This window comes from Oncorhynchus kisutch, linkage group LG8, assembly GCF_002021735.2.
Source record: "Oncorhynchus kisutch isolate 150728-3 linkage group LG8, Okis_V2, whole genome shotgun sequence".
Taxonomy (NCBI): Eukaryota; Metazoa; Chordata; class Actinopteri; order Salmoniformes; family Salmonidae; genus Oncorhynchus; species Oncorhynchus kisutch.
Window position 1 is genome coordinate 35,573,263 of NC_034181.2, and position 22,811 is coordinate 35,596,073.

Genomic DNA, 22,811 nt, shown 5'->3' on the forward strand with positions numbered 1-22,811 from the left:
CTCTGTGCCCACAACTTCCAACGGAACACCATTGAATGGGATATTTTTACTCTTCCAACTGAGTTTTTTCCCTGCCAGCTGCTGTGCATCTTTTGAAGGTCCAGAATATGACATGTTAGAATATTATTATTATTATATTAGAATGAAAGGCTTGTAAGAAAACGATCAATGTTGGTCTATCAAATAGAATAACTCATCTTAGCTCTCTCAAACTCTTGGCTCCATTCTGCCATCTCTCTAGTTTTCAGCCATTAGCTTAGCACATGACTGCCTCATATAAAATACAATCCCAACGCTGTTTTTTAACATTTAGAAACGTCAATAATCATTGCTTGCAATAAAGCTTTCGAAACATATGGACATGTTCTCTTTCATCAGCGAGAAAGAATCCTTCAAATAAAAAATATACACTTACTGTAGCAGTTTTGCACAGATCCACACTGCTATGGGTGCATCCATCCAACAAAACTACACTTCAGCTACACTTTCAAAACAGGTGTTCGCAGCATGCTAGAAAGCTACAATTAACAAAAATATAAAACGCAACAATTTCAAAGATTTTCCTGAGTTACAGTTCAATTGAAATACATGCATTAGCCCCTAATCTATGGATGTCACATGACTGGGAAAACAGATATGCATCTGTTGGTCACAGATACATAAAAAAAAAAGTAGAGGCGTGGATCAGAAAACCAGTCAGTATCTGGTGTGACCACCATTTGCCTCATGCAGTGTGATATCTCCTTCACATAGAGTTGATCAGGCTTTTGATTGTGGCCTGTGGAATGTTGTCCCACTCCTCTTCAATGGCTGTGCAGTTTGTGCAGAAATTCTTCAGTTGAGCAAACCTATAGTTTCATTAGCTGTCCAGGTAGTTTGTCTCAGACGATCACGCAGGTGAAAAAGACGGATGTGGAGGTTCCTGGGCTGGCGTGGTTACAGGTGGTGTAACGTACTGGGTGTCGTGAGTATGAAGTCAGGTGCAGGGAAAACAGAGAGTTCAATATAATGCTATTTTAATGCACACACGGTGAACCACGGCCACCCCACTAAACACTGGGTACTCAAAACCAAAATGCCCCAGACACGGGGAACGAAAACAGTCCAGCACTATACACAAACATACACCAACACGTTCGTCTGTAACAAACACCAGGGTTACAATAATCAATCCCGCACAAAGAAACGGACGGGCCGGCTGACTAATAAAGCCCAACTAATTACAACCAACTCAAAACAGGTGTAATCAAAAAACACATAAGGAGGGGGAGAAAATAATCAGTGGCAGCTAGTAGACCGGCGACGACGACCGCCGAGCGCCACCCGAACGGGAAGGGAAGTCGTAACAGGTGGTCTATGGTTGAGAGGTCAGTCGGACATACTGCCAAATTCTCTAAAACGATGTTGGAGGGGGCTTATGGTAGAGAAATGAAAATTAAATTATCTTGCAAATGCTCTGGTGGACATTCCTCTTGTCAGCAAAACAATTGCTTGCTCCCTTAAAACTTGAGACATCTGTGGCATTGTGTTGTGTGACAAAACTGCACATTTTAGAGTGGCCTTTTATTTTCCCCAGCACAAGGTGCACCTGTGTAATGATCATGCTGTTTAATCAGCTTCTTGATATGCCACACCTGTCAGGTGGATGGATTATCTTGGCAAAGGAGAAATTCTCACTTACAGGGATGTAAACAAATGTATGCACAAAATTGGAGAGAAATACAACAAATATTTCAGCTCATGAAACATGGGACCAACAATTTACGTTGCATTTATATTTTGTTCAGTGTAAAGTTGGTCGCTTCGTGTTCCGTAGTTTTACGTAAATAAGCGTTATAACATGAAAATACGGCTGTGTGGGAAAACTAACCAAAACCTATCAAGTTGTGTATCAATTGAACCTTTTTCTTTTTTGATAATTATTTCTCTCTGATATGAAAAACAAGATCCTTATGCTTCCAAAACAGTACCGCAAGCATTGCATGTTAATGTTGGGACCAAGCGTTGGGGATCTTAACAAAACTTCCCACTACAGCAGACTCCATTCCAAGCACACAAGTTTAGTGCCGCGTTCAAGTGCTAGTCGGAACTCTGAAATAACCGACTTGCTAACTGGTTGAACGTGGTTCGTGTATGACTACAACCATTTAGCAAGTCATACATTTCAGAGTTCCGTCTAGCACTTGAACGAGGCACTAAACTCATGTGTGCTTGGAATGGAATCCCTTATTAAACTAGTGGAATGGCACACCAAGCAGTGACGCAGCCAGTCAAGATGCTCTCAATGGTACAGGTGTAGAACTTTGAGGGTTTGAGGGCCCATGCTGTAGCGCCTTTTTCACAGCTGTGCGCGTATGTGGACCATTAAGTTCTTAGTGATTTGGAAACTGAGGAACTTGAAGCTCTCGACCTGGTCCACTTTATCCCCGTGTATGTGGATGTGGCATGCTTGTCCCCCCGTTTCCTTTAGTCCTCGATCAGCTCCTTGGTCTTACTGACATTGAGGGAGAGGTTGTGTTACGGACCCACACTGCCAGGTCACTGACCTCCTCCCTGTAGGCAGTCTCATCACCGTCTGTATTCTGGCCTACCACCGTCGTGTCATCAGCAAACTTGATGAGGATGTTGGAGTTGTGCGTGGCCATGCAGTCGTGGGTGAACAGGGAGTACAGGAGGGGACTAAGCACACACCCTTGTGGGGCCCCCGTGTTGAGGGTCAGCGTGGCGGAGGTGATGATGCCTACCTTCACCACCTGGGGTGAGCCAGTCAGGAAGTCCGGGATCCAGTTGCAGAGGGAGGTGTTCAGTCCTAGGGTCCTAAGCTTGGTGACGAGCTTGGAGGGGACAATGGTGTTGAACGCTGAGCTGTAATCAATGAACAGCATTCTAACATAGATATTCCTCTTATCTAGGTGGGTGAGGGCAGTGTGGAGTGGAGTTGAGATTGCATCTTGTATGGATCTGTTGGGGCGGTATGCAAATTGGAGTGGGTCTAGGGTGTCTGGGATGATGGAGTTGATGTGTGCCATAACCAGCCTCTCAAAGCACTTCAGGATTACAGATGTGAGTGCTACAGGGCGGTAGTCATTGTGGCATGAACAGGAATGATGGTGGTTCTCTCAAAACGTGGGGATTATAGACTGGGGACAAGGAGATGTTGAACATTACAGTGAATATACCTGCAAACTGTTTTGCACATGTTCTGAGAACACACCCTCAAATAGCTAAAAGTTATATAAAAAAAGAAAAGACAACTGGGCCTTTTGCCCAAAATTTTCTCAATGTTATGAATTTTAGTGATGTTGTCAATTCTTGCTCCTGAATGTATTTACTAATTTGGTCTTCAAAACTTGAACTCAAGGTAGGCAATTTAGAAAATTAGGTGTTTCCTGCGAACCGAAATACGCGGCATCACACTCCCTCATCTGATTGGTTGAGTAAGTGGGCCTTCCGACTTTGTGGCTGTGGTAACTAGTGCTGACCTCAACACGGCCCCTTTCTTGCATATTCCACCTGTGGGCTACTCTCGTTGGACAGAAGGAGTCTGGAAATGTTTACTCGAAAGTAACAACAATTAGGCTAAATTTAATTTATCAAGAGTTTGCCATTAGTTTGCAGCCAGTGACAGACATTGTCAAACAATCCTCCGACTCTGTAGTAATCAGATATAGAAAATCAGGTTGATACATTTTCCTTTCCCAAGATCAGTAAGGCCCTAGTTCAGGGCTCTCCAACTTAGATTCTAGGGCTACTAGGTGTAGGCTTACATGCATTTATTCCAGCACATCATTAACACACCTTGTTAAAATAAAACATATTGTGGTATTTAGTCCATGATTAGCTGAATCAGAGGGGTGTAACGAAAGCCTGCTCGCTCTCCAGTACCATTATTTGCTTTGAATTATTAAATGAGCAAACTAAAAAGCCATTAACTAATTTACAGTAACTCAAGATCAATGTACTTTGACATGGGATAACGAAGACATAGGCCTAGATGTGGCACATTCAATTCACTTTTTTGGTTCTTCTTAGTTCACCAAAATGGAAAAATATTGGTTTCCTTATCTTGAAAGTCTATGTACCAGCATAGATTGTGATCCACACTCTAGGTTTGCATACCTAGCCACACCCAGTATTTACATATATTAGTATTACCAACAGGGTTGGGTAGGTTACTTAATACATGTAATCCATTACAGTTAGTTAGTTACCTGTCCAAAATTATAATCAGTAACGTAATTTTTGGATTACCCAAACTCAGTAACGTAATCCGATTACATTCAGTTACTTTTAGATACATTTCCCCTTAAAGGCATTAGAAGGAGGATTGCAGGATAAATCTATGTTAAAGTTTACATAGCTGGCCATATGGATGTTAAATTTTACTTTATGGATTGGTTATGTAGGCTTCTTCTAACCCATCGCCTTCTATTACATATAATAATATGATTAAATGATATCTTTACATTAAAAATTATATCAGAATTCCAGTCATTACAATAAATGTTATACCCCTTGATCTTCAAGAATAGGATTTATGGAAATATGGAAGTATAGATTAGCCAAATTGTTTTACCTCAGCATAACCCCAAAACTAAGGATTTATCCTGCTGTTTATGATTTTGGTGTCATGCAGGACTGATTAGGCTCATTGATTCAAGATGAAAAAATACATGTTGCGCTCATGGAATGGTATGCTTTGAGCGCTACTGAAAAGTGATATTTACATGTGAATAATGAACGCCATATGCTGCATTTTCTATAGGCCTATTGTTTAACTTTTTGTTGGTGACACTTTGATATCTTGATAATATGCAACTGTTTAAAGGGAAAAGGAACAGAAACAATAACAAAATGGATGCCCCGCCTGTTTTGGTAAAAAGCTGAGGTATGGGCCTGGAGAAATGTAACCACTCTCAGATTAATAGATAGAGCTATAGATGCAAGGACTGACCATACATGATATAACAATTATTGTTTTATTCATGTTATGAGGCTATACAGTGTTTGTTTACATTTACAATGTTTACAAACATTGGAGAAAACAAGCTTATATTTTGGGTTCTCATGGAGTGTGACAGTTGAACTAAGCTCATGAGGCATGTATAAGTTATATTCTTCAAGAATGTATTTAAGTCCAAAAATGGATGTAGCAACTACTGATTGCCCCTTTAAGTCTATCAAAAGTGTGTGAGTATGAACATATGTCCATTAGGCCTATGGATAAAACATTTTTACCAGCATGAATTATATTGAGCAATAAAAGCCCCACTTTTATTCCATAGGCTGAGATCCACATTTTTCACTGGCTGTTCACTGGTTTCAAAAACAATGATAGGCAGCTTAATCTTCTTGAATTCAACCATTGGGTTCAAATACACATTTAGATTTGTGAAATTTTATTTGTCACATACAAATGGTTAGCAGATGTTAATGCGAGTGTAGCGAAATGCTTGTGCTTCTAGTTCCGACAATGCAGTAATAACCAACAAGTAATCTAACTAACAATTCCAAAACTACTGTCTTATACACAGTGTAAGGGGATAAAGAATATGTACATAAGGATATATGAATGAGTGATGGTACAGAGCAGCATAGGCAAGATACAGTAGATGATATCGAGTACAGTATATACATATGAGATGAGTATGTAAACAAAGTGGCATAGTTAAAGTGGCTAGTGATACATGTATTACATAAGGATGCAGTCGATGATATAGAGTACAGTATATACGTATGCATATGAGATGAATAATGTAGGGTAAGTAACATTATATAAGGTAGCATTGTTTAAAGTGGCTAGTGATATATTTACATAATTTCCTATCAATTCCCATTATTAAAGTGGCTGGAGTTGAGTCAGTGTCATTGTCAGTGTGTTGGCAGCAGCCACTCAATGTTAGTGGTGGCTGTTTAACAGTCTGATGGCCTTGAGATAGAAGCTGTTTTTCAGTCTCTCGGTCCCAGCTTTGAGCCACCCACAACAATCACAATCCGTAAGGCGCAAATAGCTAAATGAGAGAGCAGCAGTGTGATTCACATAAATGCAGATAACAATAAGTGATATCCGTATCACCGTAGATTTCACCACTGCTGTCATCCTTACCTCCAAGCGTTTATTCAAGTTGGATAATCTTTGGATGCTGACAGCAGTCACACCATTGGAAGACATAGCTTGGACTGTAGCCTACTCCTGCTCTTTTCCCGCGATCCATCAAACACATTTGGTGTGTCATCATAGTGGTCTCTGACTTCTGGTCAGACTCGCTCAGGTGGAACAAACTTAAATTTGCGCCATTTTTCAATGCTGATTTGAATGTCTGAGAAAACAGAAGTGTCAAAGATTTTTCACAAACCTCATTTCTGAATAAAAGCAATCCATGAAGTAGTGTAGATTTTCAAAACTATCTGTAATCTGACTACAATATTTTTGCTAGTAACGCAATGGATTAGTTATTGTATTTTGTAATCCCTTACATGTAATCCGTTACTCCCCAACCCTGATAACCAACAACAATGAAAGTGACTGGACCCCAGGCAGCATGCTCATATATTTGCATGCACCTCACCTGAAATCAGAATGTGACGTAAACAAAGGCAGATTCTCTTAGTCAAACCAAGAGATGCAAAGCAATCACAGGCAAACTGCTATTATGGTGTGAAGGATGTCACCGAAGGCCACTAGTTGACACCCCACTGTGTTTATTAGGGGGCATTATTGTCAGCTCTTTAAAACAGGACTGGCATTTATCATCTGTTGACACTTCCTAATGAGGCCTCCAGTGGCACATTACCAATCCTGTTGTTCAGTTATAATTCTCTGCCAATCAGTTCCCAGTCAAGTAGCCTTCTAGAATTCACTCTTGATCCATCTGGCACTAACTGTGGCTGTGAGCAGAATATTGAGTTATGCCAAAGCCAAAGCTGTAGTCAAGGGCACGGCGAGTGACATGTTCCCTTATTCACGTCCGGCATTTATAGACAGAGGTATTCAGAATGAGTGATTTGTGAATAGCATAGGTATATTCTAAAGACGAAAGTTAACCTGTCAGTTTGATTTATCATTCACTGTTATCCATCACCTTTAGATGGCTGTGACTAGTCAGACAGAATTACGACCAAATATTGATTATCTTCAAGTATTGTTTTAAGCATGTATTTGTATTAACAAAGTCAAATGAGAAATACAACAGGGTATTATGTAGCTAATGTGATATAAGTAAAAAAATTGAGTCGTTACATTTTAAGTGTTAAAACGGGCATAGACTTGGCCAAGATACAATATGCAAGATGATAATGCTGGACCAGTTCACCCTGCACTGTCCTGTTTTAACAACAGAGGTTCAATTGATTTCCAAAATAGGCAAGCTCCTCGGCCCAAGGTCATGGAAGTTGTTTCCCAAAATAGCGGCGCGGCAGCCGCGTCCCAAGTGCAACACTTTGTACGTGGTTATCTTTAGACATATAGATTGGAGCTGTATTCTTAAAGATGTGTCAACAAATATGAAGGCTGAGGTTTTGTTTGAAGTCAAAGAGCCAGAGAGTTAAACCTCTTATCCGTCAGACACCTTCTGGATCATGTGTTCTTTCAGTTCTCATCAGGCACCTCTCACAATATCATCATCAGAAAGGTGCTCCTCACGGGAGAAAAATCTGTTAAATGGAACTAAATCTTAGTTTGGGATTATTCACAGAGAACATAACTAGCTAACTAAACCAGGATCAACACAGCTTGGTTGAATTTAATCCTTTTAACTTTAGGCAACGAAAGCAGAGATGTTTTGATTACATTAAGAGATGAAAAGTACCTAAAATAGATAAAAAGCGAGACAGTCTGATGAACTATAACTGGAGAACGAAGTACAGTAGTGAGATGAGTGAGAAGTCCTGGTCATTGTGGTAGAGCTTAGTGTACCAGAGTTGGCCCTGCGTTGACAGTCTCCTCGTTCTCACAGCACCAGCCTATCCTCACCGCCCTCCTGGATGACCTGACCAATGGAAACCTGGTTCTGGGCCCTCGGGAAGCACCCAAGCTTGCACACCATCAGCTGCTCCAGGTCAAGCCACATCTTCACCTGCTTCATGTTGGGCCTGTGGCTCTCCCTCACCGCCTTCTGCTGCTCACGCAACTTCTGTTGTTGTCCAAAGGGAAAGAGGAATCCTTATTACATCAGCACAACAGGCTCATTTTGACATCAAAGACAGTGTATGATACCAGCATAGTTAAACAGACATTTTCAGTTTATTTTCAAGTGCCAGCATATGGTTTTGTATCAAATACTGAATGGAAGGGTGGTCATGAGATCTTTGTATTCATTGACTGGAAGCTTGACCAGACAAACATGACCAAGTGCATTAGCATCAAGCCTATTCATAACCATAGATGGGAAACCCTAATAAAAAATAGCTTGTCATGAATGTGCCTGGGGTGGGGTGGGGGGGGGGCTCTGCCATGCACTTTCTCCTCTCTGGCCCCATTCTGATCAGGGTGAGGAAGAACCTAAAGTATGGCCCCTGTGTTTGCAGGGGATCTATGTCAGATGCCATTGGCACTGTGCCTGCACCCTGACAAAGCACACAAAGCACCTCTCTGCTCACCTTGCCCAGGGACTCCTGCTCTGCAACGTTCTTCATGTACGGCTCCCTGTGAAACAGCCGGAGGGTCAGGGATCTTTCACAAGATCACTGCTGCCATTATTGTTTCACAAGGGAAAGACTACCTGTTATTTGAATAACACAACATACAGTAGCAAACATCCATAACAGATTTTATTAAACCAGTATTTTACTTACATATTTTTCTAAAGAAAAGCAATAGTTCTGGACACACTTTGAAATGCATAAATATAGTATATAAAATACCTATGAGGGTGAACCTACTAACGGACTGCTGCAAGTGAGGGATGTGAATGGGGAAGTGTGTGGCAACAGTAGCAGATGCACACGTGTTGTAATAGGAGCCTATGGAGGGGACTGCGGTAATAGAAGTCCTAAGCAGCAGGCAGACTCACCTGATGGTTTTCCTCCTCTCTTGCGGATCAGGGGCCTTCATCTCATCAGCTGCTTGCTGCATTTGCAACTCAATGATCTATGAAGAACAGAGAGAGATGGGGAGAAGAACAGGAGCTCTGGTTGACTGTCGCAGCACAGATCAGGTGTTGTTTGCTACCTGAGCCCCTTACCTCTTTCATGCAGTTGATGTAGTGGTATCAGTTTTCCTCCCGAGTCGTCGCCTCCCTCAGAGCTCTCACCTCCTGCAAGAAGAAACTGAACTGTTCCTCTTGGAGAGAACATTGCAATTGTGTGGTGTATGTGAACAAATTACATATAGAAAATGTCATATGTGGTGTTAGGTCAGGTGTCTACACATAGCATTTAATATTGTACCTGGTCCAGTGGATCGGTTACTCTCCAGACCTGCAGCACAGCTGTCATACTTGGCCTTCTTTTCCTCATACTCTTGAGTTAGCTCCTGTGAAGAATGAAATCCCCATTCAGTCACATGAACAGAGAAATACACATAGATGCGCATATTCTACAGCATTTAAGTACAATGACAATACATTTCACTGTTATAGTATGTTATGTACAGTGCATTCGCAAAGTATTCAGACCCCTTGACTATTCCACATTTTGTTACATTAAAGCCTTATTCTAAAATTGATTTCCCCTCGTCAAATCTACACACAATACCTCATACTGGCAATGCAAAAACGGGTTAAGAATTCTTTTCAAATGTATAAAAAAAACTGAAATACCTCATCTAACCGGTGCCCCCACTCATAGACTCTGTACATGTACCCCCTGTATAAAGCCTCGCTAATGTGATTTTACTGCTGCTCTTTAATTATTTGTTACTTTTATTTTTTACTTAGCACTTCTTTTTCTTAAAACTGCATTGTTGGTTAAGGGCTTGTAAGTAAGCATTTCACTGTAAGATCTATACCTGTTGTATTCGGCGTACATGCCAAATAACATTTGATTTAAGTATTCAGACACTTTACTCAGTACTTTGTTGAAGTACCTTTGGCAGCGATTACAGCCTCGAGTCTTCTTGGGTATGACGCTACAAGCTTGGCACACCTGTATTTGGGGAGTTTCTCCAATTCTTCTCTGTAAATCCTCTCAAGCTCTGTCAGGTTGGATGGGGAGCGTCATTACACAGCTGTTTTCAGGTCTCTCCAGAGATGTTTGATCGGGTTCAAGTCCGGGCTCTGGCTGGGCAACTGAAAGACATTCAGAGACTTGTCCCGAAGCCACTCCTGTGTTGTCTTGGCTGTGTGCTTAGGGTTGTTTCCTGTTTGAAGGTGAACCTTTGTCCCCGTCTGAGGTCCTGAGCGCTCTGGAGCAGGTTTTCATCAAGGATCTCTGTACTTTGCTCAGTTAATCTTTCCCTCGATCCTGACTAGTCTACCAGTCCCTGCCGCTAAAATACATCCCCTTAGCATGATGCTGCTACCACCATGCTTCACCATAGGGATGGTGCCAGGTTTCTTCCAGAGGTGAAGCTTGGCATTCAGGCCAAAGAGTTCAATCTTGGTTTCATCAGACCAGAGAATCTTGTTTCTCATGGTCTGAGAGTCTTTAGGTGCCTTTTGGCAAACTCCAAGCGGGCTGTCATGTGCCTTTTACTAAAGAGTGGCTTCCATCTGGCTACTCTACCATAAAGGCCTGATTGGTGAAGTGCTACAGAGATAGAACCTTCCAGAAGGACAACTCCCATCTCCATAGAGGAACTCTGGAACTATGTCAGGGTGACCATCAGGTTCTTGGTCACCTCCCTGACCAAGGCCATTCTCCCCTGACTTCTCAGTTTGGCAGGGCAGCCAGCTCTAGGAAGAGTCTTGGTGGTTCCAATTATGGAGGCCACTGTGTTCTTGGGGATCGTCAATGCTGCAGAAATATTTTGGTACCCTTCCCCAGATCTGTCTCTTGACACAATCCTGTCTCGGAGCTCTACGGACAATTTCTTCGACCTCATGGCTTGGTTTTTGCTCTGACATGCACTGTCAACTGTGGAACCTTATATAGACAGGTTTATGCCTTTCCAAATCATGTCCAATCAATATAATTTATCACAGGTGGACTCCAAATCAAGTTGTAGAAACATCTCAAGGATGATCAATGAAAACAGGATGCACCTGAGCTACATTTCGAGTTTCATAGCGAAGGGTCTGAATAGGTATTTCTGTTTAAAAGAAAGTATACATTTGCAAACATTTCTAAAAACCTGTTTTCACTTTGTCATTATGGGGTATTGTCTGTAGATTGATGAAGGAAACAAATTATTTTATCAATTTTAGAATAAGGCTGTAAAGTAAAAAAAATGTGGAAAAAGTCAAGGGGTCTGAATACCCCCTACTAGTACAAATGTACTATATGCTAAATGTAGTTCCCCCAACGCCTTTCATATCACTATCAGATCAAAGCCCATGCATATATTTTCACCGTTTTACTGAATCTTAGCCCAAGCCTAGTCTATTAAAATATTTCTGACGCATCTTTTCATCATTAGTTATTGTTAGCCCGTATGATTTTATACCAAATTAGGGAACACATATTGGAAAATATGATCCCCTGCTTTAGCCAAGAGATGTGAGGGGCTTTCCCTATCGTATACTTTACATATAGACTCTATGTAAACTATCGTTAAAGTACTCCACAAAAATCCTGCAAACCTTATTCTTATTTCTCGTATGTTTTTGTTCTACCTAAAGTTATTTTTAGTGCTACATTGATATTGATGACTGCATTGTTGGGTTTGGAGCTTGCAAGAAAGGCATTTCACCATACTTGTGCATGTGACATTAAAACTTGAAAGTGAATAGCAGCTGGTGGAAGCATCAGGGTTTTCCCCTTCCTTTGATAAACCTATTGACCTCCTGTCATGCTTTGCTAATCTTCTAGTTTCGCATAATAATCTGGGGTTGTACATTTGGCTAATTGTATAGACACAGCTCTGTGTAATGACGCAATTTTAAGATGAAACTACAGACAAAGTTTCACAAGCGTGTGACGTTCACCTGACGTTGCTGTCTCAAAGGCCTCGGTTCCTTCATGGCCGGTGCAAGGGCAGACTTCTTCTCCACTATCGTCGTGTTTAGTTCTTTGACCTGAAAAAAAGTAACACATATTTTAACCCATATGCCAACATCCTGGTTTGGTGCGAAAAATTATCCACAGAAATGTCAGATTAAGATCAAATCAAATGTATTTATATAGCCCTTCGTACATCAGCTGATATCTCAAAGTGCTGCACAGAAGATGGCTAACTATGCCCATAATAACATCTAATAATCATATGTCACCTGTGTTTTACACAAGCAGGGGTCGTATAGGGTGTGCATGGAGAGCCAGAGCTGTCTAAGGCCAACCAGGGGATTGGAAGATTGTGAGGTGTCTACTTTATAGCGACAGGTGTTGCAGGTCTATGCACTTTGAAGGGTTGAGCAAACAGGCAGGGCTTAGCTCGACACCTGAGAGTACAGGCCACCGTTCTCCAGTGTGTGTGTGTATAGCAGTGTGTGTGGTTATGTGGTCTATTGTATATGAGGAATGAGTAATCTGGAAGATGGTGAGTTGAGTGAAAGTCTACTTTATAGCTACAGCCAGGAATGCTTGAATCCATCATTGGGAGCGGCAGTCTACTATCTTCTAAGTGTGAAACCTGCCAGCTTCAACCACAAACCCTGACTAACCTTTAAAGAATTTCAAAAACATATTGAACTGGGGTCTAATCATTTGCAACTGGTTCTACTTGGACTTCATTGCAATGGAATGACATATTGATAAAACAGGTTGATTTGGTGATCAAACCTGGCTTGAAACCCACCAACTCCTCTTTTCCCCTGAATACATGTAACGCTCCGGGTGTCGTGGGTGTACCCCCCCCCCCCCCCCCCCTGAGGCCGACACCGGCCTCGAGGTCGCCCCGGAGGACGAGGTGCAGGGCGATCCGGATGGAGGCGACGGAAATCCCTCAACATTGATGGATCCTAGATGTCCCCCACCGGTACCCAGCACCTCTCCTCTGGACCGTACCCCTCCCAGTCCACGAGGTACTGCAGGCCCCTCACCCGGCGTCTTGAGTCCAGAATGGCCCGTATCGTATAAGCCGGGGACCCCTCGATGTCCAGAGGGGGGGGAGGGACCTCCGGCACCTCACTGTCCTGCAGGGGACCAGCTACCACCGGCCTGGAGAGACACATGAAACGAGGGGTTAATACGATAATAGGAAGGGAGTTGTAATCGATAACACACCTCGTTTATTCTCCTCAGGACTTTAAAGGGCCCTACACACTGCGGACCCAGCTTCTGGCAGGGCAAGCGGAGGGGCAGGTTTCGGGTCGAGAGCCAGACCCTGTCCCCCGGTACAAACACGGGGGCCTCACTGCGGTGGCGGTCAGCACTCCTCTTCTGGCGTCCACTCGCTTGTTGGAGAGATTCCTGGACGGCCCTCCAGGTCTCCTTGGAGCGCTGTACCCATTCCTCCACCGCAGGAGCTTCGGTCTGGCTCGGATGCCATGGTGCCAGGACCGGCTGGTACCCCAACACACACTGAAAAGGGGACAGGTTAGTAGAGGAGTGGCGTAGTGAGTTCTGGGCCATTTCAGCCCAGGGAATGTATCGTGCCCACTCCTCTGGCCAATCCTGGCAATATGACCGCAGAAACCTACCCACCTCCTGGTTCACTCTCTCCACCTGCCCATTACTCTTGGGGTGATAACCGGAGGTCAGGCTGACAGAGACCCCCAAACGTTCCATGACTGCCCTCCATACTCGGGACGTGAATTGGGGGCCCCGATCAGAAACGATGGTGAAAGAAATGACCCACGAAAGACGTGGGTGAATAATGCCTCCGCAGTCTGTAGGGCTGTAGGGATACCGGGCAACGGGAGGAGACAGCAGGACTTAGAGAACCGATCCACAAGAACCGTGGTGTTCCCCTGAGACGGCGGAAGATCGGTCAGGAAATCTACGGATAGATGTGACCATGGCCGTTGTGGAACGGGGAGGGGTTGTAACTTCCCTCTAGGAAGGTGCCTAGGAGCCTTACTCTGGGCGCACACCGAACAGGAGGAGACATAAACCTTAACGTCCTTAGCCAAGGTAGGCCACCAATACCTCCCCCGAAGGCTCCCCACTGTCCTCGTCACCCCAGGGTGACCCGAGGAGGGTAGGACGTAAGTCCACCAAATCAGTTGGTCCCGAACACCAAGCGGCACGTACTTTCGCCCCGCCGGACACTGGGGAGGCGCGGGTTCCGCCCGTAGCGCCCACTCGATGTCCGAGCCCACCTCCCATACCACTGGTGCTACCAGCCTTGAGGTGTGAAGGATGGGAGTAGGTTCGGTGGACCTATCCTCCGTGTCGTAAAGGCGGGACAGTGCGTCAGCCTTTACGTTCTGGGAGCCCGGTCTATAAGACAATGTAAACCGGAACCGGGTGAAGAATATGGCCCACCTTGCCTGACGTGGGTTAAGTCTCCTAGCTGCCCGAAAATACTCCAGATTCTGGTGGTCGGTCCAGATGAGAAAGGGGTGCTTAGCCCCCTCAAGCCAGTGTCTCCACACCTTCAGAGCTCTGACCACCGCTAGCAACTCCCAGTCCCCCACATCATAGTTACGCTCCGCTGGGCTAAGCTTCCTTGAGAAGAAAGCGCTGGGGCGGAGTTTTGGTGGCGTACCCGAGCGCTGTGATAGCACGGCACCCACCCCAGCCTCGGACGCATCCACCTCCACTATGAACGCTAGAGAGGGGTCCGGATGCACCAACACGGGCGCATCATTGAACAGCGCCTTCAACTTGTTGAAAGCTCCGTCCGCCTCTGCTGACCACTGTAACCGCACTGGGCCCCCCTTCAGCAGTGAGGTAATGGGAGCCGCTATCTGGCCAAAACCCCGGATAAACCTCCGGTAGTAGTTGGCAAAACCCAAAAACCGCTGCACCTCTTTTACCGTGGTCGGAGTCGGCCAATTACGCACGGCCCTAATGCGGTCACCCTCCATCACCACCCCCGAGGTGGAAATGCGATAACCCAGGAAGGAGACAGCTCGTTTAGAGAACACGCATTTCTCAGCCTTGACGTATAGGTCATGCTCCAACAGTCTACCAAGCACCTTGCGTACCAGTGACACATGCGCGGTGTGAGTGGCCGAGTAGATCAGAATGTCATCAATATAAACAACCACTCCCTGCCCGCACAGGTCCCTGAGAATCTCGTCTACAAAGGATTGGAAAACGGCTGGAGCATTCTTTAACCCATACGGCATGACGAGGTACTCATAGTGGCCCGATGTGGTACTAAATGCGGTTTTCCATTCGTCTCCGAATACGCACCAGACTATACGCGCTCCTGAGATCCAGTTTTGCGCTCCGTGAAATGATTCCACCGCCGTAGCGATGAGAGGTAGAGGGTAACTATACCCCACTGTGATGGCGTTTAGACCTCTATAATCAATACATGGACGCAAACCTCCCTCCTTTTTCTTCACAAAAAATAAACTCGAGGAGACGGGTGAGATGGAGGGCCGAATGTATCCCTGTCCCAGCGACTCCGTGACATATGTCTCCATCGCCAACGTCTCCTCCTGGGACAATGGGTACACGGGACTCTTGGGAAGCGCAGCGTTTACCTGGAGATCTATCGTACAATCCCTTCCCGGTCGATAAGGTGGTAATTTAGTCGCTTTCACTTTACTGAAAGCGATTGCCAAATTGGCATACTCGGGGAGAATGCACACCGTGGAACCCTGGTCTGGACTTTCCACCGACGTAGCACCGATGGAAACTCCCAAACACCTTCAAGAACACTCCTCTGACCACCCCTGGAGAACCCCCTGTCTCCACGAAATTTTAGGATTGTGCCGGGCCAGCCAGGGAAGCCCTAGCACCACTGGAAACGCAGGCGAATCAATAATATAAAGACTGATACGCTCCCTATGATTCCCCTGCGTCACCATGTCCAGTGGAACCGTGGTCTCCCTGACCCTAATGGCCAGCTATCTAGGGAGTGCACGGGAAAAGGAGAATCTATCGGCACCAGCAGAACCCCTAACTTAAGGGCGAGTCCGCGATCCATAAAGTTCCCAGCTGCGCCTGAATCGACTAGCGCCCTATGCTGGGAAGAGGGAAAAAAGTGAAGGAAAAAAGTTAAGACAAACATGTGGCCAACAGGGGGTTCTGGGTGAGTTTGATGCTGACTCACCTGGGGTGATCAAGAAGCGTTCCGCCTGCCAATCTCTACTCCCAGACGGATCCCCCCAGCACCGATCGGCCGTGTGTCCTCTCCGACCACAGTTGGTGCAGGGAAGGCCTCCTCCTCCGGTACCCCTCGGCACGGGCTGGGTGGTGGAACACACAGGACCCTCTCCGAACGCCCGCGGGCAGCCAGCAGATTGTCCAGTCGGATGGACATGTCAATCATCCAGGGAAAGAGTGGTGTCCCGACACGTTAGCTCCCTGCGGACGTCCTCCCGGAGACTACACCTGTAGTGGTCAATAAGGGCCCTGTCGTTCCACCCAGATCCTGCTGCCAAGGTCCGGAACTCCAGCGCATAATCCTGGGCGCTCCTCCTCTCCTGCCTGAGATGAAATAGTCGTTCTCCCACCGCTCGGCCTTCTGGAGGGTGATCAAATATGGCACGGAAGCGGCGGGAAAACTCTGGGTAGTGCTCCCTCGCTGAGTCTGGGCCATTCCAGACTGCGCTCGCCCACTCCAGAGCACGACCTGTGAGGCAGAAGATGAGGACACTCACCCTCTCCGCTCCCGAGGGAGTGGGTCTGACGGTGGCCAGGTATAGCTCCAGTTGGAGTAAAAACCCCTGGCAACCCGCCGCCGCTCCATCATAAGCCCTCGGGAGCGTCAGACGGAGGGTGCTGGAGTCGGGAGATGGGTCCGGAGCCGGGGTGCCGAAGGTGGAGAGAGGAGACCACTCCTCTCCCATCAGTCCATTCTCTCCATCACTTGATCCATCGCCGATCCGATCCAATGGAGGACGGTGGTGTGGTGGAGAACCCGTTCCTCCATCGATGGGAGAGGGTTGGCTGCTGCTCTTGCTGACTCCATTCAATACGGGTGCGGGATTCTGTAACGCTCCGGGTGTCGTGGGTGTGGAGTCAGACGCAGGAAACAGAGAGTGCAATGCTGTGCTCTTTAATGCACTACCGCAACACAGGGTGCTCACAACCAAACTGCCCCAAACACGGGGGACGAAAATAGTACAACAGAAATACACGACCAGGAATAACACGTTCCTCTACTACGGAACCGAAGGTCACAATAATTAATCCCGCACAAAGAAACAGGCGGGCCGGCTGTCTAATAAAGCCCAACTAATGATTCACGAACAGGTGCTAACAATAAACATACAAGGAAGGGGAGGAAAGACAATCAGTGGCAGCTAATAGGCCGGTGACGACGACCGCCGAGCGCCACCCGACCGGGAAGGGAAGCCACCCTCGGTCGGACTCGTGACAATACAAGCACAAAGGACAGTTGAAAAATGCATGAGGGGTATTTCAAGGTTTCAAAGACGCAAAATCAATGCGAAGTAATCAATGACACAAACAAAACAGCACAGTCAGACAAGGAAGGTTCTTGTAAAACAAATTGTGCATCTGGACAAGCATCTGAAGGCAATGAGCATGATCCTGTGACTGAGTATGGGGGTTGTCTGGAGTGGGTAAAGATCTGTCCCTGTGGTAAAGTGACATGCTACTCAGACAGTGGCTCCGATCCCCTGGTATAGTCACCATTTCAGACACGTCCTTCATCTCGTCCAGTTCACCCTTGACGGCCGACACCCTCTCCAGTTCCTCCTGGGTGTCACTGTACCCAGAGATCCACTTCTGTGCCTCCATGGATTGCTACACAGACAATAAGAGCATGAAAGGGCATATGGGGTTCCAGTCATCCGTTAGTACACAAAATATGAGATCCTTGTGCCTTTCAATATGGCAGCATAACATGAGATTGTGTCCAGTTTTATAATCCTAAACCAAATGTCAGTGTAGGGACCTGGCAAGAGTTCATTAGAAACACCTGGCACTTGAGCAATGTAGTCTATCTACACCCACAGGAGCTGCAAGGCAGTGGGCTATTTTAATGAGTGTAATCAGTAAATACAAGTTAATATTTTGAGGTGCGTAAATCTCCATGTAATAACATACAATGGCTCAGCTAATTCATTGTTTATAATTAGTTTGCACCATATCGACAAATGTAAGTCTATAGCTGTGACTCAGTGACTAAGTTACTCCCTCCCTGTCTGGGAGGATATAGAGCGGAGCCTAATCCTGAACTGACCTCTGGCACCGGAGTCGCAGCTCTATGCACTGTGAAGCGTTGTGTCCACACAAACAATCAGGGCTCAGTTCCACACCTGGGAGTACAGGCCACTTTGTTCTCCAAGAAGAGAAGGTTACATGCAGTTGAGGTAGCAGTGTGTGTGTGTGTGTGTGTGTGTGCAGTCTATTGTATATGATGAGTGAGAAATCTGTGACCTATGAAAATAAACACAATTTCCTTCACACGTATCCCCCAGCCCTCCATTGCAAATCTGTTCAAACACTGATAAAGACTGAATGTGAATGACCTAATTAAACTACATTCATTCTAATATTTGGTTCTGATATAAATAGATCACAGTGGCAGGCTGGGCTTCTAGTATATTCTGGGTTATACGGTAGGCTATAACCAACATTGTTGCAGCGAATGGTTCATTTTATGTGGGAGGGGTAACAGTTGGGAACAGGAATGCAGGTAGCGAGAGGAGGGGGCTCAGGCACCAACAGACAACCAGCCGTGGTGGTGGGGGGATGCAGCCACTGATAAAAAAAATACCAGCGTCATAGAGAGAAACAGATGCAGCCTTCGCAAATAGCAGCAGCCCAGCCCTCCCTGCGTCAGCCAGGCTTTTAGCAAGTCAGGAGGTGGCAGGGTTTTGAGGTGTGAAATAATTTCCAGGAAGGTTATGTCACTTCACTTTTAATGCAATTTACATCAACATGGGCAGGATGGAAAGGCACGTGCAGCACTATAAGAGGGCTGATGCGGTATGGAGGAAAGCAGGTAGGGTGGATAGCTGCCCATAGCTGATAGCTGTGAAAGGGGATTGGTGAGGTGCATTACCAGTTGCTGTTGGCTGACCTCACGCCTCTGTTTTAGGATCTCCTCTGTCCGCTGCAGGATCCCGTGCTCAGCTCGGTAATCTCCTGCCTCTTCTTCTTGAACACCGTCCCCTTGCTGCGCAGTTTCCCAACAAAACGATTGAACTGAGAAGAACCGAGGGAGACGGTCATGAAAAAAATATGCTAAGAGAAAGGGAATTACTAATAGTAATGACAATAACATTGCATTTTTTTGTGTCTGAAAATGAGACTGACATGTTCTCTTTCTTCCCAGATACACACAAACAACCACATCTTGAAGCAAGGTCATCCTCTCCAATTCCTACCAAGACAGACATGACCCGTGGCAAACACAAACATTGGCCCCCTTCTCTGTAGGGGTACGATGAGAATCCTGTGCATGTCAACATTTATAGCTGTTGTTCATTCTGGAGAACCCCAGAAATCACAGAATGTTACGTCACTTCGAATATATGGTTTGTTTTATTTCAGGACATCAAGGGCAGACAAGGTTGAGAGGGAATTAGCAGGCAGAAGAATGCTGCATAGCATTCTCTCGTCACATACAATGGGTCCCCAGAACAACTGCTACTAAATTAGCCAGTACTTTGAAGGGCTTGAACTATTTATCATGACAGAGGATCGTTTTTGAAAATGCAGCACAATGGGATAGTAGATAATTAAACATGGTACGCACTGTGCATATTTATAAATAGCAGTAGCCTACAGTGTATGTGAAATCTATTTCGGCAGGGTGAATAACCTTTCCAGATTGAGCAAACACATCTGTTATTTATGTTGGGGGAATTTGGGGTGTAAGTGAACAGAGAGCCAAGCAATGGATGATGGAACACCAGACACATGGTGGACCAAAACCAAGCTAACTAAGGATGGGCAAACAGGGGCATAATACAGACGCCCTCCTGCAGCTGCTGGGTGACATGTGATTACACGCACGCTCAGAATGGAAAATACCTCTGATAAGGTGATCATTTCCACCATGACCCATGACTCCAGGAGAGACTGATAAGTCCTTTCCATTTACCACAGAAACCCTTCTTGTTCTCCCCTACTGTTTTACCACACTGAGAAGAAGTAGGTTTAGAGTTCCCTTTCCCATCAAAACACTCTCACTTATTATCCAGGGGAGCAGATGAAACCTCCCACATGAACAGGGCATCGGGGAGAGCAGGGAGGAAGTGGCTGCTATTTCAGACAGGCAGCTTATGTGCCTCGCCAGCCTGTCTCAGCACCATGATCTCACTGCGTGTGGAACTCCTGCTCACAAAACAGTCAGACATGAACATATGGGTGCAGTACGTGCCTTTTCTCCAACAGCGACCACCAACTATATAGACCTACTTATAGCCAAAAGTTGCTCTGAAAACAGGAACAGGCATAGTTTGAGATGTGAAGAGTGGTCGTTTTTCCTTATCATCCTTGAACTTATACAGCCAGGCACAGGGTGTGTTGACACAGGAGTGATGGCTCCTGGCACTGTGTTGCAGAGGCTAAAAAGCCACTCAAATTTGAGAGTCCACTCTCTGCCAGTGGTTCAGAGGGATCTAACCAAACATAGCGTCAAAGCTCGTGTCAGTTTGTTTCGATTGGGATAAAATATCAGCCATCGAGTTACATTTAGTTGAAGGATTCACACTGCAATGGTTTGTGTTTTGTGGAATTAATTTAGAAGAGATTTGAAAACAGTTAACATTTCAGACAGTTTGTTCAATACTGTCCTGGTTCTAGGTAGTCCATGCTGTGGTCTATTTTTAACCTTGCATGGGAATGTGGGAGAGTGAGGGGAAAGGGATAAGTAGCTTTAGCCAGTAAGCCCCTCTCTGTTTACATAAGAGCAGAAATAGCATCTCACGTTCAGTGCGGCACACAACTCTACCGCGCTTCACTCTTATCAACAAAGTTTGACGTAAGCAAACAGTAGAATGTTTAATCAATCTACCCCTAAAGATGGAAAACATATAATCTCTGATGCATTTTGCTTTATCCTCAGAGAGTTTGGATAGTGATGTTCAGTTTTGAGTGGTGAGCAGATGTACAACGTAACGTGCGAATACAGAGCAGATGGTATCAGTGGAGGCTGGTGAGAGGACAGCTCATAATGGCTGAAACGGAGCGAATGGAATCAAACACATAGAAACCATGTTTGATACAATTCTACTCATTCCGCTCCAGCCATTACATGAGCCCGTCCTCCCCAATTAAGGTGCCACCAACCTCCTGTGGATTGTATAAGGGTAGCAGTCTTTTTGCTGGACAATGACGATACATCACTCCCCATCGAAAAAGGCTCCGACCCTGTTTCAATGGTCAGGAAGGGGATTACTATTGGTGTGGATGATGATGATGTTCAGACCAGAGTACTGAGCTGTGAGAGGTGGTTAGCTACTCCGTCTCCCTCCAGGTCTCGTGCTTGGCTGTTCTCACCTAAAAGAGACAAAAAAATATTAAAATATCAATATGATAACCTGAATAAACCTTTTGATGATAAATAAAGCCGCCTCCCTTCATCAGACAACATCAATCATCCTAACAAGTTCAAAGAGCCAGCAAACGCTTAACAACACACAGACAGCCAGCGCATACAGATTCATATAACTGACAAAGACTTGTGTGATTTAGTATCAATGACAGGGAATGGCATTCTGAAATGGACATAACCTTCATCCAATGTAATTGCTGGTGTTATGTCATATAAATGTAGTGTATGTTTAGAGAATGTGAGACAAGGAGAAACAAATCACCTGCTGCCTGAAGAGACAGTTTATCATCCATGGGGTCATTTCTCATCATTCTTTTCTCAATCAGCAGATTTATTTCAATGGTGTTCTCTCGATTCTGGACAAAGTGGGGAACAGTCAGACTCAAACTTTCAATTTGTCAGAAACAACCTGTTTGGTTACTGTCAGTCATTCTTGAACCAAATTGACAAAGCTCTATAGCTTAATTACCCAGGTAGGTAGATAGCTCACCTTGTCCTCTAGTTCCCTAAACTCAGCTTGGCCCATGTCTGGCTTGGACACCACCTTCTGCAGGTACTGCACCATCCGCCTCTTACTCTCCAGCTCCTTGGGCAGTTTGTCAGACACCATTTAGGAGTTGAACTTGATCTCCTCTTCAAGCCTCTTCATTAAGCCGGAGACAGTAACATAGACAGTGACAGAGACCGTAACAGAGACAGTAACCGACAGTAACAGATATTTGATCAGGCTACATCATTCTGAAAGTCTTTGAAACACAATGAGACACACCTGCTCATAGAAGAAAAGAAGGGCAATATGCTGATCTTGAGTTGAGCACATCTGCTCATCACAAGAATTAACATTGAACAAAATCAAGAGAGCGTATGCAAAACATTGTTTTAATTAATCAACGCAGGAGCATAACCTCAACATACAGTGCGTTCGGAAAGCATTCAGACCCCTTGACTTTTTCCACATTGTTACGTTACACCCTTATTCTAAAATTGATTCAATATATTTTTTTCCTCATCAATCTACACACAATACCCCATAATGACAAATCAAAAACAGTGCTACTGAAATTTTTGCTAAATTATAAAAAACAGAAATAGGACATTTACATAAGTATTCAGACACTTCACTTGTTGAAGCACCTTTGGCAACGATTACAGATTTAAGTCTTGGGTATGACGCTACAAG

General features: G+C 45.1%; 1 pseudogene; it reads right to left on the reverse strand.

The window, feature by feature from the left end:
* Window positions 1-6,246: 6,246 nt before the first annotated feature.
* Window positions 6,247-22,592, reverse strand: LOC109895779 (intraflagellar transport protein 81 homolog; annotated as a pseudogene).
* Between the last annotated feature and the right edge of the window lie 219 nt (window positions 22,593-22,811).